Below are 17,302 nucleotides of genomic sequence, written 5' to 3'. Positions count from 1 at the left end.
AAGGGATGAGAGGTGGAGGCGAAACCTCCGCAAACAGGTTTTTGAACAGCATTTTGCAGTACATTAGTGCTACAAAACATTACAAATTTCAGTTTTTGGACAGGACCCTTTCTTTTTGGACAACCAAACACCCAACACATTGATTAAAAGCACTCACCATGATTTGACCACTATACACAGCTGAATATGTTTTTTTTTTTTTAAACCAACACTTTTTATTTATTATTTACGGTATCCCTCAATGCAATTGCCAATTTCAGGTGACACTCCGCTTTTGTTATTTCACCATTCTAGAATTTGAGAATAATGCATCATAACTGCATCCATCAGTAAAAACTTGATGTATCACTATAAAATTCCTGGAATAATACCATTAACTTTCTGCACAGGTATATTGAAGTATTCATCACAACAAGCCTTAAGTTTTACTTCTAGAAACTGATGTACGTTTTTGTGAGCTCTATGCTATTCACATAATATATCTAAGAAGGATTAATTTAGAATAATTTAGACTTACCTCCTCTCTCCACGAAGTTTAGACTTAACCCTAATGTCATTCTGTAAAAACAAAAAAACAAAAACACATTTAAAAACATAATTTTCTGAACCATGTTGTTCCATCAAAAGAAATACATGAGTTGGCCTATAACCAATAAAAACAGTTCTTAATCTATTGGATTTTTATAACACATTTACTCAAAAAGCTGTAAATAAAACCATGACAGCAGAATTGAATAAAAATGGCAAAAGGCTACAGTGCATGGTGCTGTTAAAACGACCTAATAAGCAATTTATTGCACTGGACAGATGGTACAATTTAACGCAGAGGACAAAGGAATGGTTATAGATTTCTGGAGCTAAATAGGAAGAGAGGATAGAAGACTGATGTGACTAACACATGCACGTCTTCACATATGGATATACTACTTGCACTGAGTGTTCAATTAATGGTTGTAACGGTCACTGCCAGAAAAGTACCAGAACTTCTGAAATAGGTCCACATACATAGGTTGCAATAAAGGAAAAATAAATATTTTGACTCTAATTCAAATCTTTTTAACTTTAGCTAGAACATTAGAATGTTGGGAACTCCACTGAAGACAATGTAGTGGCTCAGGGATAATAACGACCAGCGTAAGCCTTTTGATTCGGCATTCCAATGTTTGTCCTTCGGTTTCTCCCTTTTTTAATTTATAACATTTCACCCTAAGTGAGCGAAATGGTCTAAAAGCAGTATAGCCCTAGAAACTTGGGAAAAATAGCTTCTCAGAGGCCCTCTACCTCATTATAGGACCTCACCTGTGGGTCTTGCCTGTAACTCATGGTCAGGGCCTAAAACAATCGGTGTAGCATTCAGCATCGGCTTTCAGGCTCTATTAGATCAGGACAATCGTATCTATGTTAACAATAAAGAGATTCTACTTTGAGAGAGACTCAAGGTATTGTTCAAGGAATACATGACTTTTCCAAATGCAAGGCCACAAGTTAAGAAACAAAAGCAATTCAGTGGAATGGCTAAAAACAGGTGTTAACTTTTACCAATAGTTCTCCAGCATTGGTATCATTGATAGATGTACATATAGGGGTGGGAGGTGGCTATTACACGGAGCACTTAGGAGTGTGGTAGACAGGAACTCCCCCCAACATGGTTAATTAAAGGATATTTGCACTTCTAATGGTCATAAAGGGTGACAGCCCTTCTCTACAGGTCGGTATAAGCCCAAGCGGGGGTGCAACTTGATTGGGTTTCGAGAACGATGGGCCACAGACAAGGGCCTGGCGATCACAGATGGTGACTGGAAGAATGCCCTTCAATACACTCCTCCCACATCCCGGAATGCCTGGTTTAAATTAATTCAGTCCCATAAGTACTTACTGCAGACAAATTACTTGAAGAGTCATTGCAGCAGGGACACTACTAAGTTTCGTTTCGGTTTCAATGGCACCATACTGAAATGGTTCTCTTCCTACCTTCGACACTTCTCGCAACAAACCAAAATTAACTCTTGCCAGTCTAAACCTACTCAGATCTATCTTGGTGTGCCTCAGGACTCCATTCTATCCCCCTTCCTTTTCAATCTCTTTATGGAACCCTTAACGGTCATCTTGAAACAGGCAGGGATCAAATACCACCTATATGCTGATGACACTCAACTTTACTACAAAATCAAATCTCCCAATGACATTCGACATCTCAACGCTACGCTAATCACTTAAAGCTAAACCCCATCAAAACATAAGTAATTCATTTGTCCCCCAAAAGTAACCATCTTCCGGAACACGAATTGCTCATCGACCGTAATGCTTTAAACTGCTCTCTTACTCTATCCAACTACGCAAAATCCCTTGGCTTCTTCCTGGACAACAACATGTCAATGAAAGAGCACATCAGGAATACAGCAAAAAAAAGTGCTGTACACACTCAAAAACCTCAAGAAACTTAAACCATGTATTCCTGCTGATGATTTCAAGACTGTGGTACCATCTTCGGTCCTGCCTAAACTAGACTACGGTAATGCCATTCTCACTGGCTATATTTTATTATTTCATATGTTGCTGACTTAGTTCTTTGCAATAAAAGCATAAATAAAACAACAACAACAAAAAGCGGTGACATGTGTTACTTTATTTGGGTGTTAAATTAATACTGATGAGGTAAAACATTTGCCCAGACAGTTTTAACCTGATAACAAATGACAAAATAATGAATTAATCCCATCACAATATGTGCTGCATTACGCCGCTCGATTTGCCGTTTTTGTTGCATATTTTAGTCAGATCTGCCGCATAATTTGATCGCCCGCTGCCGCATAATTCCAGAGGCTCTAGTTATAGAGGAATGCATGGAGCACAAAGGGTGAAATTATTTGTCCAGAATCACAGAATGTGTTGAAGCGGGGAAGCCCCGACCAAAGCCCACGTTTCACGGATGGCTCATAGAGCACAAAAGGTGAAAATATTTGCCCAGAACCACACGATGTGTTGAAGCGGGGAAGCCGCGACTAAAGCCCACGTTTCACTGATGACGCATGGAGCACAAAGGGTGAAATTATTTGCCCAGAATCGCACAATGTGTTGAAGCGGGGAAGCCACGATCGAAGCCCACGTTTCACGGATGGCGCATGGAGCACAAAGGGTGAAATTATTTGCCCAGAATCACAAGATGTGTTAAAGCGGGGAAGCCGGAATCAAAGCCCACGTTTCACGGATGGCGCATGTGAGAAGTTGGCCTGATATATGCTGTCCACTAATTATAGTGGGCACCTTGTATCAGTCCAAACAACCCCTTATGGTGATAGGTTAAAGACAACCTTTATTGAAAGCTATCCTAGGGGTAGCTATGGAGAGCAGCCTTCAGGCTAAGTCTTGAAGGAATGTAAAGCAGCTTGTTTTACCAGTCTATAATCTCTTGAATGACCAAATGAAAGGACAACCACACCAGGTATATATTTAAAATACATGTATTTAGGATAAAACACACCCCTCTAGTCTCTTTATGAGACTGGAGTTCGAAGTACTTAATTTACAAGTTAGCAATCAACAGTAATAGCACAAATACACGTTTGGGCCCTAGGGGCGTACCAAACCATATACTAATAAAGTGGTATAAGAACCACGACTGAACTAGACACAAGGCCTAGAGCCTGTAGAATCGCTGGGACCCCAAGGAACCACCCAAGGTAGTGACACAGGAGACCCACGGGGGCCATGTGCAGTGTGTAAACACAACCGCGGACGCGGGTTCCCGTTAGCTTCTATGGGCAATGTCGCGGTTGGAACATTAAATATTAGGGACACTTAGAATCGAGTTAGGACCAAACCCATTTGGACTTAGGCAGTTCTAAGGCTAGCACCCACGGGAGCACCGGAGTACTTGTGTTACCTCACCCAGGGAAGCCGGGTGCATAGGTGTCTTTTGGTGTCGGGTCGCGTCGTCGATTTCAATGGAAGCTGGCAAAGAAGTGCTGTTGCCGTGAAGAGGAGAAGTGTCCGAAGCGATCCAAACCTGGATCTAGGATGGAAGGAACCTGAAAGCAGAGGGGACAGAGTCTGGGTCACTTGCCAGTGACCGAGGGCAGGATGGACCAATGCCCACAGATGTCGGGTGCTTCAGGTGAGTTGACGGGTGTCTTGACTCTTCAGCCACGAGGTCCAGGAGGCATCGACGAAGTCCACGAGCCGGATTCGAGCTGTCCAACGAAGTCTGTCGTGTGCTGCGGTGTCGGCGACCAGATTGGACCCAACAAGCCTTGGCAAAGGCAAGTCCTGTGGAAAGAGAAGAAGGACATCGGTGCAGACCAGCAAGGTCTGAGGGACTCACCCAGTGAGGGTAAGTCAGGGCACGTCTGGAGCAACCAGGAAAGCCCAAGCAGAAGAGGAGTTGCCTTCGTGGGGACCCACTAACCAACGGGTTAGTGATCGCAAAGGAGCCTCGAGCGGTCAAACTGGTACCCGGCCCACGAGTCACTCGTGGAGTGGAGGCCAGAGATCTTCAGTGCAGTCAGTGCTCAAGGCTGGGGCTACTCGGAGCCCAAAGCAGAACTTCAAAGATGAACAGGAAGTCGATGTACCAGCAATAGTACGCGGTGCCCAGGGGTCACGGTTCCTCGTCACCCACGATAGCCACGGACCTCAGCTTTGCTGTGGACTCCGGGCAGCCTCGCGAAAGTCTGGAAATCCACCTCTGGTGATTCAGAGACTTAGGCGTCCAACAGGAGCTTCGAAATTGCAGACCGGACAGTTGCTTCTTTGGTGCCTGCCAAGCAGGGGACTCACTCCTTGACTCCAAGGGAGATTTCTTCAGTCTTCTAGTCAGGATAGAACGTCGAAGGTCCAGGATATATGTTGCAGAGTTTCGTCCAGGGTAATCTACAGTCTCAAGGACTGGGTTCCCATACTTATACAAAGTTTGGGGGTTGGACATACTCTAGGGACCCACCTACGGGAGTGTTTGGGAAGAGGGGTGGTTACACCCATTTCCTTTGTCCAGTTTTGCACCAGAGCAGGGGCAGATAGCCCCTGCAACCGGTTTGAACTGGACTATGCACATGGACACCAAGTGTGCCCCCAGTGCAGGACTTCAAAGCACCAGAGAGTGCTCCTGCCCAGCCCTAATACACATCTGCCTGTCTGGGGAGGTGGTTACACAGGGTGACCAAACAAAAGTTCAAAAGGGCTGTAACCAACCCCCTTTTGAGGCACCTCCCTGTTTGCAAATAAAAGGCAGGGAAAGAGTAGGTCCCATTTTCGCCTAAGCTTCTCTGGGAGTCCTTTAATCATGCCCTTTAAGGGTTTGTTGAATCTCTCAACTAAACCATTGCATTGTGGGTGATAGGGGGTGGTGAATTTGTAGTTCACTCCACACTCCTTCCACATAGCAGTCAAGTAAGTAGACATGAAGTTTACACCCCTGTCAGATACTACCTCCTTAGGAAAGCCTACTCTTGAGAACACACTCAAGAGAGCTCTTGCCACCACAGGTGCTGTAGTGGTCCTTAGGGGAATTGCCTCTGGGTACCTGGTGGCATGATCCACCACCACCAGTATAAATCTGTGCCCAGATGCTGTTTGGGGATCCATGGGTCCAACAATGTCAATCCCTACCCTTTCAAAGGGCACCCCCACCACAGGTAGTGGTATCAGGGGGGCCTTTGTAGTGCCACCTGCTATGCCACTGGCTTGGCAGGTTACACAGGAGCGACAAAACTCCTTTGTGTCTTCAGACATGTGGGGCCAGTGAAAGTGAGGGACAATTCTATCCCACGTCTTGTTCTGGCCCAGGTGTCCTGCTAGGGGAATATCATGGGCCAGTGTCAATAGGAAGCCCCTAAACTTCAGAGGTATAACCAACCTCCTGGATGCACCAGGTTTGGGGTCTCTACTCCCTGAGTAAAGGAGTCCATCATCCCAATAAACTTTATGGGTGCCACTAGCATTCCCAGCAGCCTCATCATCAGCTTGCTTTCTGAGGGGTTCAAGAGAGGGGCAGGTTTTCTGTTCCTGGCTCAGATCAGACCTGGAAGGGCCCCCTGTCCCCAAGAACTCAACCTGGTCAGGTTCAAGCTCCTCTGGGACAGTTCCTTCTTCAGGCTCAAGATCATCTCCCTGAAGAGACTGATCAGTATTCTGAGTCAGGTGGGAAGGCTCTGCCTTGACCCTTCTGCTCTTCCTCTTGTGAGGCACCTGGTCCATTTTTCCAAAATCCAGGGCCTGTTCAGCTTTGACATTTTGGCCGGTGACCTAGTCACAGCAAAGACATGAGCAGGGATCCCTAACATTTCTGCATGTGTCCTGAGCTCCACTTCAGCCCAAGCTGAAGTCTCTAGATCATTGTCAAGCAAGGACTGTACTGGTAGGTCTGCACTTACCACAACCTTCTTAAGGCCAGTTACCCCTCCCCAGGAGAAGTTAACAACTGCCAGAGAATGGTCTGTTCTGACATTGCTAGCATTGGTCACTTGCAAAAACAACAATTGATGGACAGAATGCAGAACAATGTCATACATTCACCCCAGTACAGACATGGCTTGGCAGTTCGGGCTGGACTGTTCCCATGAGGCACAGGATCAGACTGATTTGCATATGGCTATGTCTGAATTGGGGTGGCAGAGTGGGCTAAAGAACGGTGATGGATTAAACCCAGATCAGTTGACTGGGGGTGAGTGCTTGAAAAGTTCAACACTCCGTCCATCATTTCCTTTGGTTTTTGCTTTGTTCGCCATAAGTTGGCAGGGTATGCTCAGACGTGAGTCCCTTGCTCACTTTGCCACTGGATTCAAGCAAGCCTGGCTGAAGACAGCTGAAATGCCAGAAACCGGTCCTAGGAAGCTTGTTTCCGGTCCAGGGAAGACATGGCTTGGCAGTTCGGGCTGGACTGTTCCCATGAGGCACAGGATCAGACTGATTTGCATATGGCTATGTCTGAACTGGGGTGGCAGAGTGGGCTAAAGAACGGTGATGGATTAAACCCAGATCAGTTGACTGGGGGTGAGTGCTTGAAAAGTTCAACACTCCGTCCATCATTTCCTTTGGTTTTTGCTTTGTTCGCCATAAGTTGGCAGGGTATGCTCAGACGTGAGTCCCTTGCTCACTTTGCCACTGGATTCAAGCAAGCCTGGCTGAAGACAGCTGAAATGCCAGAAACCGGTCCTAGGAAGCTTGTTTCCGGTCCAGGGAAGACATGGCTTGGCAGTTCGGGCTGGACTGTTCCCATGAGGCACAGGGTCAGACTGATTTGCATATGGCTATGTCTGAACTGGGGTGGCAGAGTGGGCTAAAGAACGGTGATGGATTAAACCCAGATCAGTTGACTGGGGGTGAGTGCTTGCAATGTTCAACACTCCGTCCATCATTTCCTTTGGTTTAGCATTGGTCACTTGGCACATTTCACCAAGTATAATCTGCCCAGGATCCACAAGATATTTTGTCACCATTGTGACACTTGCTCCTGTGTCCCTGATTGCCCAAGCTTCTACTTCATTTATCAAAGTCTGTTGTCTGTATTTGCCCAGATTACTGGGACTCACACAGGGGGACATATCCATGCCCCCATCACAGACAAGCACAGCCTGAGTTGGAACTCTGACTAGGCCAGAGTCCATCTCAGAACCCAAGGTCAACCCTACTACACCCTTATTCTGAACATTGCCACCACCTATTGTAGCTGTACTAGGGGGAACAGTTCCCGTAGGGCAGAGGTCTTCAAACTTTTGGATGCCGAGACCCCCCTGTCAACATTTTGAGGCGTAAGGACCCCTTCTTGACAAAAATGTCTAAACCTGTTGACTAAATTGCGTGGGATGAAAATGTAAATAAGGTTATGTGATGCCGCGTATTTTGGGATAGCATTGCTTCATTATTTTGATATTTGTTACACACAGTAACGCTGAGGAAAGATTTCACCCAATCAGTACCCATTTATAACCAAAATACAGCAATTATCATCAGAAAGATTTCAAGTCAACGTTTGCGAAGGGCCTTCCACTCTGCAGCAATACGTGCTGCCACATTAGAAGCTCACCTGGCCCTGACCGGAAGAAGCAGGGGTCCCTTAAAACCCTGGCGGTTTTGTGTAGAGTTAAGCCTTTTACCCATGCAGCTTTCCTCTCACCCCCTCCCTTCCATCCCTCTCTCCTCTCCTAACCCCGGATCCCTCTCTCACTTTGCAGGTCATTTTCTTTCACCCCTTTTTACAACTTCTGAACTCTCCCCATTCAACCTCTCACTTCACCTTTAATCACCTCTTGCCATTCTGTCCTTTCACTGCCCTCATCTCTAACAGTCTCTCACATTTATCTCATGGCCTCTCTGGCCCTGTCACCTCCCGTGCCCCTCAGCACTTCTCATTCACCTCGTCTCTTCATTCAAATTTTTGTCTATTTGTATCTTACACCTCTCCAGTCCCCCCATTCCTCTTTCACATCTCCCCTTTGTTCTAACAGAAGCCCTCACCTTTGGATCACACTCACTTCTTGCGTGTCCACACTTCTCTTCGGCAATTCACATTTCTCCTCATCCCTGACCTCTTCAATCAAATTCTCTCACTCCCTTGCTGTCCTCTCTCATTTTGGGTGCGGATGCAAGTTCAGAATGGGATGAATGAATGTATGATTACTGATGGGCTTGTTTGAGTGAGTTGCATATTGAGTAGTGAGGGGGACAGGTGAGTGAAGTGTCACATGAGTGCAGGATGAGTAGTGTACTCGTGTGACTGCAGGTTGAGGTATAGTGTGAGCAGGACAAGTGCATTTTGAGAGCAGAGTGATCACTGTGAGTGCAGGGTGAGCGGGTGAATGGTGCAAGTGCATGGTGATCAGTGTGAGTGCATTGTGATCGCTGTGAGTGCAAGGTGAGCGGGTGAATGGTGCAAGTGCATGGTGATCAGTGTGAGTGCATTGTGATCACTGTGAGTGCAGGGTGAGCGTGACAATGAAGGGCGAGAATGAGGAATGAGTTGTCTGAATGCAGGGTGCATTCCCAGACCCATGAAGTAACTCAGCATGTTATTGACGGGGCGTAGACTTTAAGATCTAAGTTAAACTATTGCGGCATTAATCGGGGATCGAGGGTGAAGGAAATAAATAATGTGCTGATCCTGCAACAAACTTCCAGTCCTATGGTTAGGGTTGCCAGCAGATTATTTTGGTGGCCCAGTCGGTACAAAAAAAAAACAGTCACCTAAAGCGGTATTTTTAGCGCTTATCTGTGCATACTTCCCAGGGCCAGCTTTAGTGCTGGTGGTGCCCTGTGCGACCATGTTTGTTGGTGCCCCCCACAATGACCACCCCCACCACGGATTCTCTCACTAGCACCCTTTAACAGTGACCAAGTCTCCATAACCCCACACTCTCAGATGCATTGAATTAGTTATATAGTGCCACTCATACCAGTGTAGGGTGTCCGAGCACTTTGCATCACACACACATTACACAGAGACAATCAATCATAAGTGTGTAAATCAGTGTATAGGAAATGTTACATAAGCCAAAGGACTAAAAGTATAGGAGTCACATGTCATCCATACTGGTAGGCAGTATAGTTCAAGAGTGCTTGGTGTGGAGAAGCACAAACTCAGAGTCGAAAAAGAAACATCATAGTTGGGAGTTTCCTTTAATAATAAGAATTGATTTCTAGCCAAATTAACCCTTTTTGCAACATAAATCAATGGTCTAATAATGTATTCTTTGTAGTGTGTATGCTGTTCTAGGATGAAAGTTAATAGCTCACTATTCTCTATTAGGACTTTAAGTTATAAATTGCAAGTAACAAAAGGATGTCTCTTTTGAAAGCAGTAACCTGCTGATCTCTTCACATCATACGCACTCTGTAATCTACTTGGTACACGTTCTTTGCAGCAGGCATATTAACCCTCTGCACTAACATCACCCAAGTCAAAACCTCAACTATACAACATTCTGATCTCTCTCCAGGAAGATAATTAATCACACAAGTTATCTTGACATTTATGTGAGGCCTGGTAATTGCCGGGGAAAGAAACGCTGCAGCAGGTGCTTCAAAAGCACAATAAACTTTCACTCACGGCGCCCCCAGGAAGCCAACTTTGTATTCCTTTCCATGAAATGCATTCTCACACTACCGCAGTGAATGGAAAATCCAAATGTAAGGAATAGGCACAGTGGGGACCCAGGGGGTACTGGAACCAGCAAAAAAACCTAAGCCTCTGTAAGCAGTTTACAAAGGCATGTTAAATGGTCTTTAAAGACCTGTGAAAAAACACGGGGGTGCCGGAGATAGGAATCCAGACACTGCCCAGCTGAGCCCCCAGCAGCTCAAGTTTCACTGCAGCAGCCCGGGCTGAGACACAGGACGGGGGAAGGGGGGGGGGGGCTGAAGGCCTTGGGCCTGGGCAGAAGTGTGACTGGGAAGGCGCGACCCCCTTTGCATCACTCCACGGCCCCCCTGGGGGTCGCGCCCCACAGTTTGAAGACCCCTGCCGTAGGGGCAATGGTGGCTGGAGTAGATTCTTTGGACTTGGTGCAGTCACTGGTCCAGTGAGTTTTCTGTTTACAGATTTTGCACCAAGGTTTCTTTTGGCCTTTACCCTTACTTGACTGTGACTCCCCATCAGAAGAAGATTTTTGGGGCCCTTGAGGAGACTTCTGGTCTTTACCCTTGTCCCCACCCTTGCCAAAGTTCTTAGAATCCGGCTTCTTTGGGTCACCACCTTGGTTCTGTACCTTCTGCCTCACCCTGGTTCTGACCCATTTGTCTGCCTTCTTTCCCAATTCTTGGGGAGAGGTCAGATCAGAGTCTACCAGGTACTGGTGCAACAGCTGATTTTGACAGTTATTAAGAATCTGCTCCCTCATTATCAGATTGTACAATCCTATGAAGTCACACACTTTACTGCCTAATAACCAACCTTCCAGAGCCTTAGCAGCACAGTCAACAAAGTCAACCCAGTCTTGATTTTGTGCTTTTTGGGTGTCTCTGAACTTTAACCTGTATTGTTCAGTGGTTAGGCCAAACCCATCTATCAGTGCATTTTTCAAGACCTGGTAATCATCAGCATCCTCTTCTCTTACAGTGAGAAGCTTATCTCTACTTTGTCTGCAAAGGAGAGCCATAAGATTGCTGCCCACTGACCTCGAGGGACCTTCTGTACTTTACAGGCCCTCTCCAAGGCAGTTATCCATTTGTGGATGTCATCCCCACTCTGGTAGGGAGGGACAATCTTACTTAGGTTTCTATGGTCATAAGACCTCTCCCTATCTCTAGGGAAATTGCTGCCACCAAGGGACTCTAGCCCGTCCTTTTTACTAGCTCTGTAGAGCTCTAGGGCTTCCCTATCTAGGGCCATCTGCTGCTTTCTGAGGTTGAACTTGTCTTGCTCATACTTCAACAGTCTCTCTCTCCTCTCCTGGGAGGTTTCCCTCCTTCTGTGAGAAGAGACAGAGGTCCCTATAGAGGTGTTAGACTGGACAGATCCCCTTGACAGAGTTCTATCCCTTCTAGCCCTACTTTCAACTCTTCCTGGAGGAATAAAGGAGGGAGCATTGTTGTCATCCTCCTCATCCTCATCCAGGAGAGCTGTGTTCACCAGATTCTGATCATTGTCATCAGTCTGGTCAGCGTTAGAGGTAGGGTCAGGGGAATTTCTACCCCTAGGCCCACCCTTACCTGCTGCCCCACCCACACTGCCGACCCATCAGGCCCACTATGCCCTGAGATATCATCCAGCTGAAGTATCTTTATGAGATGCTGGGTGGTTGGGCTTTTGCCTGTCTTCAGCTTCCTAATGGAACATAAGGCCCTAAGCTGTGCAAAGGAGAGATCCTCATATGTATAGGGGAGAAGCCCACTGGCTACTGGCAGGGACCCACTGGTTCCTGGCTGATTAGACATTACTAATGTGGTGTGGTGCATTGCACTACCTACACTAGTGTGGCCTACTAAACTCTCTTGAGTTGTAGAAAGGGTGTGCTATCCCTTAACACACAACTCTAAGTTCAGTAGCACTTACTGTAGCTAAACTTGATATTATATGTACCTTAGGTACCTTTAGTGGTTTTTAGTTGATCAATTTTTATTGAGATTATCTGGTAAAACAATAGCAAGCTGGAATCCCAAACGCTGCACACCAATGTGAGAAGTTGGCCTGATATATGTTGTCCACTAATTATAGTGGGCACCTTGTATCAGTCCAAACAACCCCTTATGGTGAATTGGTGAAAGACAACCTTTATTGAAAGCTATCCTAGGGGTAGCTATGGAGAGCAGCCTTCAGGCTAAGTCTTGAAGGAATGTAAAGCAGCTTGTTTTACCAGTCTATAATCTCTTGAATGACCAAATGAAAGGACAACCACACCAGGCATATATTTAAAATATATGTATTTAGGATAAAACACAACCCTCTAGTCTCTTTATGAGACTGGAGTTCGAAGTACTTAATTTACTAGTTAGCAATCAACAGTAATAGCACAAATACACGTTTGGGCCCTAGGGGCGTACCAGACAATATACCAATAAAGTGTAGAATCGCTGGGACCCCAAGGAACCACCCAAGGTAGTGACACAGAGGACCCACGGGGACAGTGTGCAGTGTGTAAACACAACCGCGGGTTCCCGTTAGCTCTATGGGCAATGTCGCGGTTGGAAAATTAAAGATTAGGGACACTTAGAATCGAGTTAGGACCAAACCCTTTTGGACTTAGGCAGTTCTAGGGCTAGCACCCATGGGAGCACCGGAGTACTCGTGTTACCTCACCCAGGGAAACTGGGTGCATAGATGTCTTTTGGTGTCGGGTCGCGTCGTCGATTTCAATGGAAGCTGGCGAAGAAGTGCTGCTGCCGTGAAGAGGAGAAGTGTCCGAAGCGATCTAAGCCTGGATCTAGGATGGAAGGAACCTGAAAGCAGAGGGTACAGAGTCTGGGTCACTTGCCAGTGACCGAGGGCAGGCTGGACCAATGCCCACAGATGTCGGGTGCTTCAGGTGAGTTGACGGGTGTCTTGACTCTTCAGCCATGAGGTCCAGGAGGCGTCAACAAAGTCCACGAGCCGGATTTGAGCTGTCCAACGAAGTCTGTCGAGTGCTGCGGTGTCGGCGACCAGATTGGACCCAACAAGCTTTGGCAACGGCAAGTCTCGTGGAAAGAGAAGAAGGACGTCGGTGCAGACCAGCAAGGTCTGAGGGACTCACCCAGCGAGGGTAAGTCAGGGCACATCTGGAGCAACCAGAAAAGCCCAAGCAGAAGAGAAGTTGCCTTCGTGGGGACCCACTAGCTAACGGGCTAGCGATCGCGAAGGAGCCTTGAGCGGTCGCACTGGAACCCGGCCCATGGGTCACTCGTGGAGTGGAGGCCAGAGATCTTCGGTGCAGTCAGTGCTCAAGGCTGGGGCTACTCGGAGCCCAAAGCAGAACTTCCAAGGATAAACAGGAAGTCGATGTACCAGCAATAGTACGCGGTGCCCAGGGGTCACGGTTCCTCGTCACTCACGATATCCACGGGCCTCAGCTTTGCTGTGGACTCAGGGTAGCCTCGGGGAAGTCATGAAATCTACCTCTTGTGATGCAGAGACTTCAGCGTCCAACTGGAGCTTCGGAATTGCAGACCGGACAGTTGCTTCTTTGGTGCCTGCCAAGCAGGGGAGTCACTCCTTGACTCCAAGGGAGATTTCTTCAGTCTTCTAGTCAGGATAGAACGTCAAAGGTCCAGGATATATGTTGCAGAGTTTCGTCCAGGGTAATCTAAAGTCTTAAGGACTGGGTTCCCATACTTATACAAAGTTTGGGGGATGGATATACTCTAGGGACCCACCTACAAGAGGGTTTGGGAAGAGGGGTGGTTACACCCATTATCTTTGTCCAGTTTCACGCCAGAGCAGGGGCAGGTAGCCCCTGCAATCGGTTTGAACTGGACTATGCACAGGGACACCAAGTGTGCCCCCAGTGCAGGACTTCAAAGCACCAGAGAGTGCTCCCGCCCAGCCCCAATACACATCTGCCTGTCTGGGGAGGTGGTTACACCTCCCTGCGACAGGAAACCTATTGTCCAGGTCTCCTCTGCCGGAGTTTCGGTCAGCAGCAGGAGGCCAGACCCGTGTCTGTGGCAGAGGCATCCATTTTGTGATGCCAAGGCTGTAGAAAGTCCTACCGGGTTAGACCAGTGTGAACATTTCTCTCCCTCTAGAAGGGTGGAATACTACCCCCGCCGCCAGAACTGGCAGGGGAGTAGTATTCCAAAGCGTTTGACACCAAACACAACATGTTTCCGTGCAGCCATCCCAAAGTTAGCATTTACCGCGAGGTTATAATGCACTTGAGTATATGGTCAGGCTGCACCACAAACAGCATCAGAGGAGGTACTCCGAACGCTGCAGAGGGGCTCTCCACATGCAGGGGCACCCTCTCACATAAAAACCAAGCACTCTGCCTTCAGGATTGTTAAGGCCTGCCATAGGAGTGACTTATAGGTTTTATATGTGTGTGCAATGGTAGTGATATAGGTAGCCTATACCACTGTAAGGGGTGCAAGCACACCCTTACCCAGGATGCAGTAGCAGACCTGTGGTGCCATTTTGGAGTGCTTCCCAGGGGTGGCATAATACATGCTTCAGCCCCTGGTAGGCCTCTGAGGTACCTATGCGCAGGTACATAGTATACCATACACTAGGGGCGTATAAGGCACTCCAGAATCTAATTAGATATGTACCTAATGTACATGGAAACCATTTTAGCGAGGAAGCAGCTAGGCTGTGGTCCTGATTAGCAGGGCCACAGCCAGACTAAGGTCGATAAACAGTGAAACACCAGCAAAAAGTGGGGGTACCCATGTGAAGCCGATCCTACTCTCCTACAGAGCATGGAGCAAAAAGAGTGAAACTATTTGCCCAGAATCACACGATGTGTTGACGCGGGGAAGCCGCGACCAAAGCCCACGTTTCACCGGATGGCGCATGGAGCTCAAAGGGTGAAATTATTTGCCCAGAATCACACGATGTGTTGCAGCGGGGAAGCCGTGACTAAAACCCACGTTTCACGGATGGTGCATGGAGCACAAAGGGTGAAATTATTTGCCCAGAATCACACGATGTGTTGAAGCGGGGAAGCCACGATTAAAGCCCAAGTTTCACGGATGGCACATGGAGCACAAAGGGTGAAATTATTTGCCCAGAATCACACAATGTGTTGAAGCGGGGAAGCCGCGACCAAAGCCCATGTTTCACAGATGGCGCATGGAGCACAAAGGGTGAAATTATTTGGCCAGAATCACACGATGTGTTGAAGCGGGGAAGCCGCAACCAAAGCCCACATTTCACAGATGGCGCATGGAGCACAAAGGGTGAAATTATTTGGCCAGAATCACACGATGTGTTGAAGTTTGGAAGCTGCGACCAAAGCCCACGTTTCACAGATGGAGCATTGAGGCAGTCGGCCTCGTCCCCCGTTGCAGGCAGAGCAGTGCCTCCCTCCTTTGGACAAACGCTGCGCCAGGATGCTCCTCTCTCTGCTTTGGGCGAGTGGCGGCAGCGTTAGCAGCGCTATTGTTCAACCAAACAGTTTGCAGCACTCACTCATGTATCTCAATGTGACCACCACCTCACCCTGCAATGACCTTAAATGCCACCTTGGTAAACACTTGTGGCATATACGGTTCCAAATTAGTGCAAAGGGTGAAATTATTTTCCCAGAATCACACGATGTGTTGAAGCCGGGAAGCCGCGACCAAAGCCCACGTTTCACGGATGGGGCATGGAGCACAAAGGGTGAAATTATTTGCCCAGAATCACAATGTGTTGAAGCGGGGAAGCCGCGACCAAAGCCCATGTTTCACGGACGGTACATGGAGCACAAGGGGTGAAATTATTTCCCCAGAATCACACAATGTGTTGAAGCGGGGGAAGCCGCAATCAAAGCCCACGTTTCACGGATGGCGCATGGAGCACAAAGGGTGAAATTATTTGGCCAGAATCACACGATGTGTTGAAGCGGGGGAGCCGCGACCAAAGCCCACGTTTCACGGATGGCGCATGGAGGAAGTCCGCCTCGTCCCCCGTTGCAGGCAGAGCAGCGTCCCCCTCCTCTGGACAAGCGCTGTGCCGGGATGCTCCTCTCTCTGCTTTGGCCGAGCGGCGGCAGCGTTAGCAACGCTATTGTTTAACCAAACAGTTTGCAGCACTCACTCATGTATCTCAATGTGACCACCACCTCCCCCACAATGACCTTAAATGCCACCTTGGTAAACACCTGTGGCATATACGCTTCCAAATTAGTGCAAAGGGTGAAATTATTTGCCCAGAATCCCACGATGTGTTGAAGCAGGGAAGCTGCGACCAAAGCCCACGTTTCACGGATGGCGCATGAAGCACAAAGGGTGAAATTATTTGCCCAGAATCACACAATGTGTTGAAGCAGGGAAGCCCGCTGACTGCGAAGGCGCTACAAAACTGCCTCTGGGTGCGTTGTTTGTGTTTGTGGAGAGAACAAGTGGGAGAAGAGGGAGAAGCGCTGGGAACAGGCGCCCTTGGAATGCTTGTGCTCGCCTGCTTCACGGCCGTCGTGAAGACTTTTCATAAATAAACAAGCAGATAAGATAAGTCTTCACGACTGCCCGGAAGCAGGCGAACCAGTCCGGGTGGGCCGGACCTAAAAGCCAAAGGGAGGCAACCCAGAAAGTTTATTTCTAATGGCAGGCCACCGTTTAGCATAAACGGTGAGGCCAGACAATGGAAATGAGTGGCGGGGCTTAAAGTCCTCTTCTGAAAGTCCTTGTAAGCAATAAATCTCGCAGAGCGAGCTGCGCATGTGCGCAGCAATGCTAGGCGAGACCTAAAAAGACAGCAACCAAGTTGCGCTCTTTTTCCGGAAATGCTCCAAGCACGTGAAACTCCTTACCATGTGACCTTCGATGCAACCCTTCCTTCCCTTGCTTCAAGAGAAACCTGAAACTCCTCCTCCTCCTCAACAAATACTTTTATTCCTAGTTTACAGATCTTAGTAAAATATTGCTTGATCAGACCTAGACCCTCTGTCTAAAGCTGCGGTTCATTTGCTTCCCTGACTTTTAGACCCTCTCGAATTGTGTTCTTCTAGCACATTTGATGGGTACCATTATTCTATTGAACTCTCGCCTCTTATGTTCATTGCATGACTGCGTTACTGTATTCTTTCACGATCAATGCAAAGCGCTCTGATACCTACGGGTCTAGCTAGCGATATATAAAACTTATATAAGTAAATAAAATAAATACATAAATTCCCTCCACAGGGTATGTCTCACCCCGAAACAGATTAATATTATGTTTCCTGGGGCTCATGCGACCTGTCCAAGATGTCTAGCT

This window comes from Triturus cristatus, chromosome 1_1 (genome assembly GCF_964204655.1).
Source record: "Triturus cristatus chromosome 1_1, aTriCri1.1, whole genome shotgun sequence".
Lineage (NCBI taxonomy): Eukaryota > Metazoa > Chordata > Amphibia > Caudata > Salamandridae > Triturus > Triturus cristatus.
This window is presented reverse-complemented; position numbering follows the sequence as displayed.